Below are 10000 nucleotides of genomic sequence, written 5' to 3' on the forward strand. Positions count from 1 at the left end.
AAGAAGAGGAACGAATTTAAAAGGTAAAAAGGTATATGTGTTTAAAAATCCTAAAATTACTTTTAAGGTTGTATTTTTCCTCTAAAGTTGTCTTTCTGAAAGTTATAAGAAGCAAAGTAAAAAAAAAAAAATGAATTTATTTAAACAAGTGAAGACCAAGTCTTTAAAATATTTTCTTAGATTTTCAAATTCTATTTGAGTTTTGTCTCTCTTAGAATTAAAAATGTCGAGCAAAGCGAGACCAGCTTGCTTGTAAATAAATAACATTTAAAAAATAGAGGCAGCTCACTTGTAAGTGCTGCTATTTGAGCTATTTTTAGAACAGGCCAGCGGGCGACTCATCTGGTCCTTACGGGCGACCTGGTGCCCGCGGGCACCCCATTGGTGACCCCTGATTTAGATTTTTTTTTTCTTTTTTCCCCCTCAAAAAAAAAGAAAAAAAAATCATATGATGTTATAATGTTTTTTTTTTTTTTTAAATATATAGTTGAAACCCTTTAGCAGGGTCGTCCAGGATGCTGTCTTCATATTCATTTTACTGCAGGTGCTGATGTGCATGATAATCCATGTTTATCACTCTCATAATGTGGCACACAAACGTGCATGTTGGGTAATTAGCAGTCATAATAAAATGGTTTGCATGCTTTTTTTTTTTTTGACACTCTATGGTGATTTTTTTTATTGCAAAATTGCATTTTTGGCAGTTGGCAATCACGTCGCTTTTAAAAAGCTGCTTTTCAGGCCAGCCAGAGTAGTGTGTGTGCGTGTGAATGTGTGTGTGTGTGTGTGTGTGTGTTGATCCCAACATGAATAGAAAATGCCGCAGTTGTAAACAAACGTGCTTGGCTGGCTAGATGCTCCATTTCATGCGGGGATGTTAATCTGGCAAATCTAAAGCGAGGTATCGCCAACTCGCTGTGAGGATCACTTACATTAGGACGTTTGGTTGCAATTTCTTGTTAGTTTGATACCAAATGAAAGCCATTTTTGCAGCGAGAATGAAAGCAAAGCGGTTGTTTATTGTAAGATAGAAGCTACAACATCGAGAGAAAACATGTATCTGGGGGGCCAATGTGTATGTGTGTATGAATGGTATATATATACCATCCATCCATTCATTTTCTACCGCTTGCCCTTTTTGGCCTATCTCAGCTGCATTAGGGCGGAAGGCGGGATACACCTTGGACAAGTCGCCATCTCATCGCAGGGCCAACACAGTTAGACAGACTGTCATGATCCGCTATTCTGTTTTTTTCTGTTTTGTATATCACATCCTGTTTATTATTTGACTTCCTTAGTTCCTGGTGGCACTTCCTATTTTGTTCCGTAGCCTAGTTACGTATTTGTGTCACCTGCCTTGTGTTTCTCACGCGCCTGCTCTTTGATTACCTCCCTATTTCCTTAAGGAACTCTCCTGAAGGAATCAATAAAGTACTATCTATATATTTAACCCTGCCTTTGTTTGCCATTCGGCCTCGCAGTGTAAAAATTTGCTTTCCATGCAACAGGTGATGTCGCTATCCCGCTTTGTGGTAAAGTACTTTTGAACTCATTAGCTTCCACGCTATTTGTATGTTTATTTTCCTAGCTCACATGCTAGCGTCCTTAGTGCTGTCTAGCTCACATGCTAGTTCTGTTGGTTTTTGTCTCTAGTGCCTTTTGTGCAAGTTTTCTGTTCGTAGTCTGTTTTGTAGTTTAATAAATCATCATTCTTACCTTCACGCTGTGTTCCATTCCGCTTGCATCACGAGAGAATGCAACCGCATCTCCACAATATGTGAATTGTGTGAATTATATTTATATAGCGTTTTTCTCTAGTGACTCAAAGCGCTTTGCATAGTGAAACCCAATATCTAAGTTACATTTAAACCAGTGTAGGTGGCACTGGGAGCAGGTGGGTAAAGTGTCTTGCTCAAGGACACAACGGCAGTGACTAGGATGGCGGAAGCGGGAATCGAACCTGCAACCCTCAAGTTGCTGGCACGGCCACTCTACCAACCGAGCTATACCGCCAGCCAAGCGTCACACAGACAACATTCACACTCACATTCACACACTAGGGCCAATTTAGTGTTGCCAATCAACCTATTTTAGCTGTAAAATCTCCTGTGTTTGGTTCCCTTTCCCCCCCCCCCCAGGAACACTAATACCAAAAGTCACAATGTCTGACAGAGTTCTAAAAACGTAATGACAGACCACCTCAAAAAAACGGAGTGGAATTTTACAGTTTTTTTTACTGAATGGTACACCCAAGATGTAAGTTAAAACAAGGAAAGTGGGATTTACAATATTATCTATGAACTATAAAACACTGTGTGACAGTCGCTTGCTGTCGTGCGGGTTCCCAGGACCATCAAGGAAGGACATTGCTTTCGAGCAGGTTTGACTCGCTTTATTTTTCAACTCAGCTTGTCTTCAGGTCTGGTCGCTTTTCAAATCCTTCTCTGCTGCTCGCTCCTCGGTTGCTTTTCAGCCGCCCTCGTCGTCGTCGTCTTGCTCTCTGTCGCTTTCGGTTCTCGTGCACTGCTGCGGGCTCGCCACCTCCTTCGCCTCGTTCTCTCCTCCTTCTCGTGAGGAGAAATGTTAATTGTGTACCAGGGGCGGCATGGCGTAGTGGGTAGAGCGGCCGTGCCAGAAACCTGAGGGTTGCAGGTTCGCTTCCCACCTATTGACATCCAAATCGCTGCCGTTGTGTCCTTGGGCAGGACACCACACCCTTGCCCCCGGTGCCGCTCACACTGGTGAATGAATGATGAATGAATGATAGGTGGTGGTCGGAGGGGCCGTAGGCGAGAACTGGCAGTCTACCTCAGGGCAGCTGTGGCTACAGATGTAGCTTACCACCACCAGGTGTGAATGAATGATGGGTATCTAACAATAGAAAAGCGCGATATAAATCTAATCCATTATTATTATTATTATTATTATTGATCCACGCACCTGCACTTGACTGCGGCGTCGGTCCCGGCACACCCCGCCTCTCCACTCAACCGCATTCTCCGCCTCCTCGCCGCCATCTTGAGCCGGGCTCTAGCGTGTCCTGCCCCGCTGCTCGTTCGCTGGCTGTGCCTCTCCACACACTGAATATTAACAACATCTGAACATCTTTTACTTCTCAGACCACCTCCTTGATAGTGGTGTATCTTTTACTATCAGGTAAAATATGAATGCAAAGGGATAATAAACACCTTTGTGTGTGTGTTGATCCCAAAATGAAGGGTGAAGTGTCTTGCTGAAGGACACAACGGACGTGACGAGGATGGTAGAAGGTGGGGATTGAACCAGGAACCCTCAGAACAAAAAAACTAATTACAGGATGTTATTTATGTAGTTTGATCGTTTTCCTCGACTGATGTACTAACATCATATGGTTTATTTTGTACATATGTAGCATCATCTACAAAGATACAAAACATTGCTATTGTGACATCTAGTGGACACATTTAGAACAGCTGTTTTCATTAAAAAATTTCAGGGCGATTTTTATACTTAGCAAACTCATCCCTCGGGCGTATCTTTGACACACCTGCTATACACTACTGCCATCTAATGTCTGGGAATTGAAACTGCATGCAAAGCCGACTTTATATGTTACTTGCATATGAGACTTAGAATGATAACAAATTAAAATATAACAACTGGACAGCACTGTTAAATGTTAAATACAATAATTGCATTTCATTATTAAACAAATTTACATTTATTTTTACAAAAAGAACACTGGTACATATTGCTTGAAATGTGAAAAAATTCCACAAATGCTGCTAAAAACATGTTATTATTTAGGGTTAATTGGCATCAATTATCAGTTAGCGTCCTTCTGCTACACACTGAATTGAACCATGTCTCTGCTTTATGACTGCCACTCTTGTATCAGTATCTGTCTATGTGGCCGTAACTACCATTAGGGCACACCCAGGTAATGTCCTCAGTGTTTTCTTTAGTTGACAAAAGTATATATATATATATATATATATATATATATATATATATATATATATATATATATATATATATATATATATATATATATATATATATATGTAAATAAATATATATGTATACACACATATATATATATATATATATATATATATATATATACATACATATATATACATACACCGAATGCAGCTGAGATAGGCTCCAGCGACCCCAAAAGGGACAAGCGGTAGATAATGGATGGATGTATGTATATATATATATATATATATATATATATGTCAAAGCGCTTTGAGTACCTTGAAGGTAGAAAAGCGCTATACAAGTACAACCCATTTATATATATATATATATATATATATATATATATATATATATATATATATATATATATATATATAAATGTAAATGTAAATAAATATATATGTATATATATGTAAATAAATATACATGTATACACACACTCATATATATATATATATATATATATATATATATATATGTATGTAAATAAATAAATATATATATATGACACCTTTGTCACCTAAAAACACAGAGGTTTTATATATATATATATATATGTATGTATATATATATATGTGCATGTATTATATTTATATATATAAATATGTATGCATATATCTATGTATTTTCTACCGTTTGTCCCTTTTTGGGCTCGCTGTAGCCTATCTCAGCCGCATTCGGGCGGAGGGCGTCGTACACCCTGGACATCCATCCATCCATTTTCTACCGCTTATTCCCTTTTGGGGTCGCGGGGGGGCGCTGGCGCCTATCTCAGCTACAATCGGGCGGAAGGCGGGGTACACCCTGGAACCCACGCAGTCACGGGGAGAACATGCAAACTCCACACAGAAAGATCCCAAGCCTGGATTTGAACCCAGGACTGCAGGACCTTCGTATTGTGAGGCAGACGCACTAACCCCTCTGCCACCGTGAAGCCCCAAGAATGTAAATATTAATGCTCTTTATTCCATTTATTAATGTTGTACATTTATGCTCTTTTATTCCATTTGTTTATGCTATTGATTCGTGTTATTTATTTGTTATGCATTTATGTTGTATATTTATGCTCTTTATTCCACCCTGGACATCCTCTCACAATATACGATCTTTGGTCACGCATGTACGTAACGCAACGAAGTCCACTTTTTCTTTTAAACAATATCCGAGCTGAAACGTGCGGTCAACACAACATTATTGAGCATATTACAAATTTAAATTATTAGATGACATATAATATTTTACCCCAGATGTATTCTGGCCACGTCACGCTCTGTCACTTATTAAAATATAAATGCATTATTTCCAGCACTTTCGACGCAGGGCATAGATGACCACGCCCCCCGCATTCCCTACAGCGCATTTGATTGGTCGCTTCTTCTTCTTCTGGCCAATCTCGTTGATTTACCAAGCAGTAAGCCACTTTTGCCCCCATCGGTCAATGAGGGGAAATGAACCTCATTATGACACCTGGTGAGCTTGAAGATGAAGACGTGATGAAAAGATGTCTCTCCTGTCTTCTTCACGACGAATGTGACTTGTACTCACTGCCAGCAGCCAGGGAACATCCACTTTTAGGGGTAAGTTAGACTTGTTTTCCATGATATTAATACTGTTAAATAGGATGGAATTGGGATTGCACTTCATTTGTCTAGCACATTAAACAACAAACATGTTTCCAAAGTGCTGCACAACAGTATTAAAAACGATATTTAAATATTATCCTTAGCTCTACCAATGACTGAATAAAAAACAAATAAATATAAGAACAATATAAACAATAAAAATGATTAAAAACGATTTTAAAGGATAAAACCAATTTAAAAAATAAATAGAAATACACATTTAAAAACACAGAGGATCAATCAACACATGTAGTGTTAAAAGCCAGAGAATACAAGTGGGTCTTAAGATGATACTTAAAAGAGTCCACTGTGGGAGGAGTTGGAACATGGAGGGGCAGAATGTTCTAGAACAGGGGTCACCAACGCAGGTAGCCCGTAAGGACCAGATGAGTTGCCCGCTGGCCTGTTCTAAAAATAGCTCAAATAGCAGCACTTACCAGTGAGCTGCCTCTTTTTTTTAAATTGTATTTATTTACTAGCAAGCTGGTCTCGCTTTGCTCGACATTTTTAATTCTAAGAGAGACAAAACTCAAATAGAATTTGAAAATCCAAGAAAATATTTTAAAGACTTGGTCTTCACTTGTTTTAAATAAATTCATTAATTTTTTTACTTTGCTTCTTATAACTTTCAGAAAGACAATTTTAGAGAATTAATACAACCTTCAAAATGATTTTAGGATTTTTAAACACATATACCTTTTTACCTTTTCAAATTCCTTCCTCTAATTTCCTGACAATTTAAATCAATGTTCAAGTCAATTTATTGATTTTATTGTAAAGAATAATGAACAATTTTAATTTAATTCTTCATTTTAGCTTCTGTTTTTTCGACGAAGAATATTTGTGAAATATTTCTTCTAACTTATTATGATTAAAATAAAAAATAATAATTCTGGCAAATCTAGAAAATGTGTACAATCAAATTCGAATCTTATTTCAAAGTATTTTGAATTTCTTTTAAAAATTCTGTTCTGGAAAATCTAGAGGAAATAATGATTTGTCGTTGTTAGAAATATAGCTTGGTCCAATTTGTTATATATTCTAACAGTGCAGATTGGATTTTAACCTATTTAAAACATGTCATCAAAAATATATATTTATTGTGAGAAATCATTAAGATGATCAGGTATGACTTTATAATCTCACTAAAATACTATTAACACAATAAGCAGATAAGGGATTTTCCAGAATTATCCAAGTAAATGTGTCTAATTACATCTGAAACACTACCACTGGAGCTGTCGCCTTTTCTTTTTTTTTTTTAGTCCTTCACTCTCATTTTCCTCATCCACAAATCTTTCATCCTCGCTCAAATTAATGGGGAAATCATTGCTTTCACGGTCCAAATTGCTCTTATTGCTGGTGGCTCACATTATAAACAATGTTCAGATGTGAAGAGCCCTCACACCGGTGACGTCACACGCACATCGTCTGCTACTTCCGTTACAGGCAAGGCTTTTTTATTAGCGACCAAAAGTTGCAAACTTTATCGTCGATGTTCTCTACTAAATCCTCTCAGCAAAAATATGGCAATATCGTGAAATGATGAAGTATGACACATAGAATGGACCTGCTATCCCCGTTTAAATAAGAAAATCTCATTTCAGTAGGCCTTTAAAACCAAACAACATTTTAAAATCAATTCCAAAATAAACAGGGAGTCAAGATTTGGGGTTATATGCTGGTGTTTCCTGGCCCCTGTTAAAAGTTGTGCTGCTGCGTTCTGGACTAACTGCAACCTAGAGAGAGCTTTTTGGCCAATGCCGGAATAAAGTGCATTGCAGTAGTCCAGGCCATTTGAATCAAAGCATGCACGACTTGCTCAAAAAGGTTAAAAGATATAAACGGTTTTACTTTTTGCTAAAAAATGAAGATGATAAAAACACGATTTTTAAAAACGCCATTTACTTGTTTGTCAAGTTTAAAATCACTGTCTATAGTGACGCCAAGGCTGGTGACTTTGCAATGGTCCTTAGTCAATGAGGGCCGGACCGAAAACTAAAATCCTCTAACGACCTGCTCTAGTCCATGCTATCACGATGTGGCCCTTTGTTGTGAAAACTTCTTCAGAAGCTGGATTGCTGTTTTCCCTCTGGAAACTATTAGAAACCCTGGTTGTTTGGATTTGTTTGACAGGCAGTTGATATGTGATGTAGACGGTGCTTAAGCAATATAGGTCAGGAGTCCCCAAACCACGGACTGCAGGCCATATCCGGCCCGCTAACGTCCAAAACCCGGAAAGTCCCAAGTTAAAAAAAAAAGCTATATATATATATATATATTAGGGGTGTAACGGTACGTGTATTTGTATTGAACCGTTTCGGTACGGGGGTTTCGGTTCAGCACGCGGGCATACCGAACGAGTTTAGAAGCAGAACTCTCGCGGCTGTGTTGGAGCCACTATGGATTGAACTTTCACAGTATCATGTTAGACCCGCTCAACATCCATTGCTTTCGGTCCCCTAGAGGGGGGGGGGTTGCCCACATCTGAGGTCCTCTCCAAGGTTTCTCATAGTCAGCATTGTCACTGGCGTCCCACTGGATGTGAGTTTTCCTTGCCCTTTTGTGGGTTCTTCCGAGGATGTTATAGTCGTAATGGTTTGTGCAGTCCTTTGAGACATTTGTGATTTGGGGCTATATAAATAAACATTGATTGATTGATTGATTGAAGTCTTCACAAGCTGCTCTGCTTTCTGCCTCTGTGGCTCTGTCTGAGCAGCAAGCATTGTCCCGCCCACACAACCATCTGATTGGTTACATACAAAGCCAATCAGCAGTGCGTATTCAGACTTTAGAACAATGTAGTCAATGCTTTAGCGTCGAGCAGATATTCGTTTAGCAGGGGAGCAGCGCACTCTACCCAAATTATACTAAACACTTCCCAGTCACAAGTATTACTATCATCACTATGAGCCGGTTGACCTTCTAGAAACTTAAACTGCAGCTCAGTTCGCTCACAGTATAGGCTTGAGGTGAGGGCCAATTAGCTTTTAGCGTAACGTTAGCTCATTTTGCTGTGTGTGCGTGCGTGCGTAACTGGGTGTGAGTGTGCATGTGTGTGTGTTAGGGGCAGCAAAGCCCGGTCTGTCTGTTATTTATTGAATTCTATTGTGTTTAGGGATGAATAGTCTCTCCTATTGCAATTGTACTATTTTTCAGCTATAGTTACATGAATCATTAGTAATGTAGCAGCCTAGTTTTGAATAGCAGGGTCCCTGCTATCACATGTTGATAAAAATACAACATTTACATAATAAAAGTCAACTACAGGCTTCCCAAATGCTGTAATAAATTAAGCATGATGAGTTGACATCAAACAGTTTCAATGGAAACTGTTTAATGTTGCACTTTTTATATGTAGAAGAAAGGTTTTTTCATTTTATTTAATCAAAGCAACAAACTTGAGGTAGTTTAATGGGGATTAACGTGGGCAGAATTATTAGTGTTCCCAATGTTAAAAGGATAAACCCATTGTTTACAAATTTGGTAAATAAATAACCAAAACATTTATATTTTGTTGTTTTCTTACTGTACCGAAAATGAACCGAACCGTGACCTCTAAAGCGAGGTACGTACCGAACCGAAATTTTTGTGTACCGTTACACCCCTATTATATACTGTATATGTGTGTGTATATATATATATATATATGCAGAGGGGTTAGTGCGTCTGCCTCACAATACGAAGTTCCTGCAGTCCTGGGTTCAAATCCAGGCTCGGGATCTTTCTGTGTGGAGTTTGCATGTTCTCCCCGTGAATGCGTGGGTTCCCTCCGGGTACTCCGGCTTCCTCCCACCTCCAAAGACATGCACCTGGGGATAGGCCCCTCCCACCTCCAAAGACATGCACCTGAGGATAGGTTGATTGACAACACTAAATTGGCCCTAGTGTGTGAATGTGAGTGTGAATGTTGTCTGTCTATCTGTGTTGGCCCTGCGATGAGGTGGCGACTTGTCCAGGGTGTACCCTGCCTTCCGCCCGATTGTAGCTGGAATAGGCGCCAGCGCCCCCCGCGACCCCGAAAGGGAATAAGCGGTAGAAAATGGATGGATGGATATGTGTGTGTGTGTGTGTGTGTGTGTGTGTGTGTGTGTGTGTGTGTGTGTGTGTGTGTGTGTGTGTGTACACACACACACACACACACACACACACACATATATATATATATACATACATACATACATACATACATACATACACACACACACACACACATATATATATATATATATATATATATATATATATATATATATATATATATATATATATATATATATATATATATATATATATATATATATATATGTATATATATATATATATATATACATACATATATACATATATACATATATACATATATACATACATACATACATACATACATACATACATACACACACACAGAG

The 10000-nt window shown here is 38.5% G+C and overlaps 1 protein-coding gene across 1 annotated transcript in view; it reads left to right on the forward strand.

Annotated features, from left to right (window-relative positions):
- The window catches only part of grik4 (glutamate receptor, ionotropic, kainate 4), a 1015986-nt gene that overhangs the window by 1355 nt on the left and 1004631 nt on the right, over positions 1-10000 (forward strand).

This window comes from Nerophis ophidion, linkage group LG18, assembly GCF_033978795.1.
Source record: "Nerophis ophidion isolate RoL-2023_Sa linkage group LG18, RoL_Noph_v1.0, whole genome shotgun sequence".
Taxonomy (NCBI): domain Eukaryota; kingdom Metazoa; phylum Chordata; class Actinopteri; order Syngnathiformes; family Syngnathidae; genus Nerophis; species Nerophis ophidion.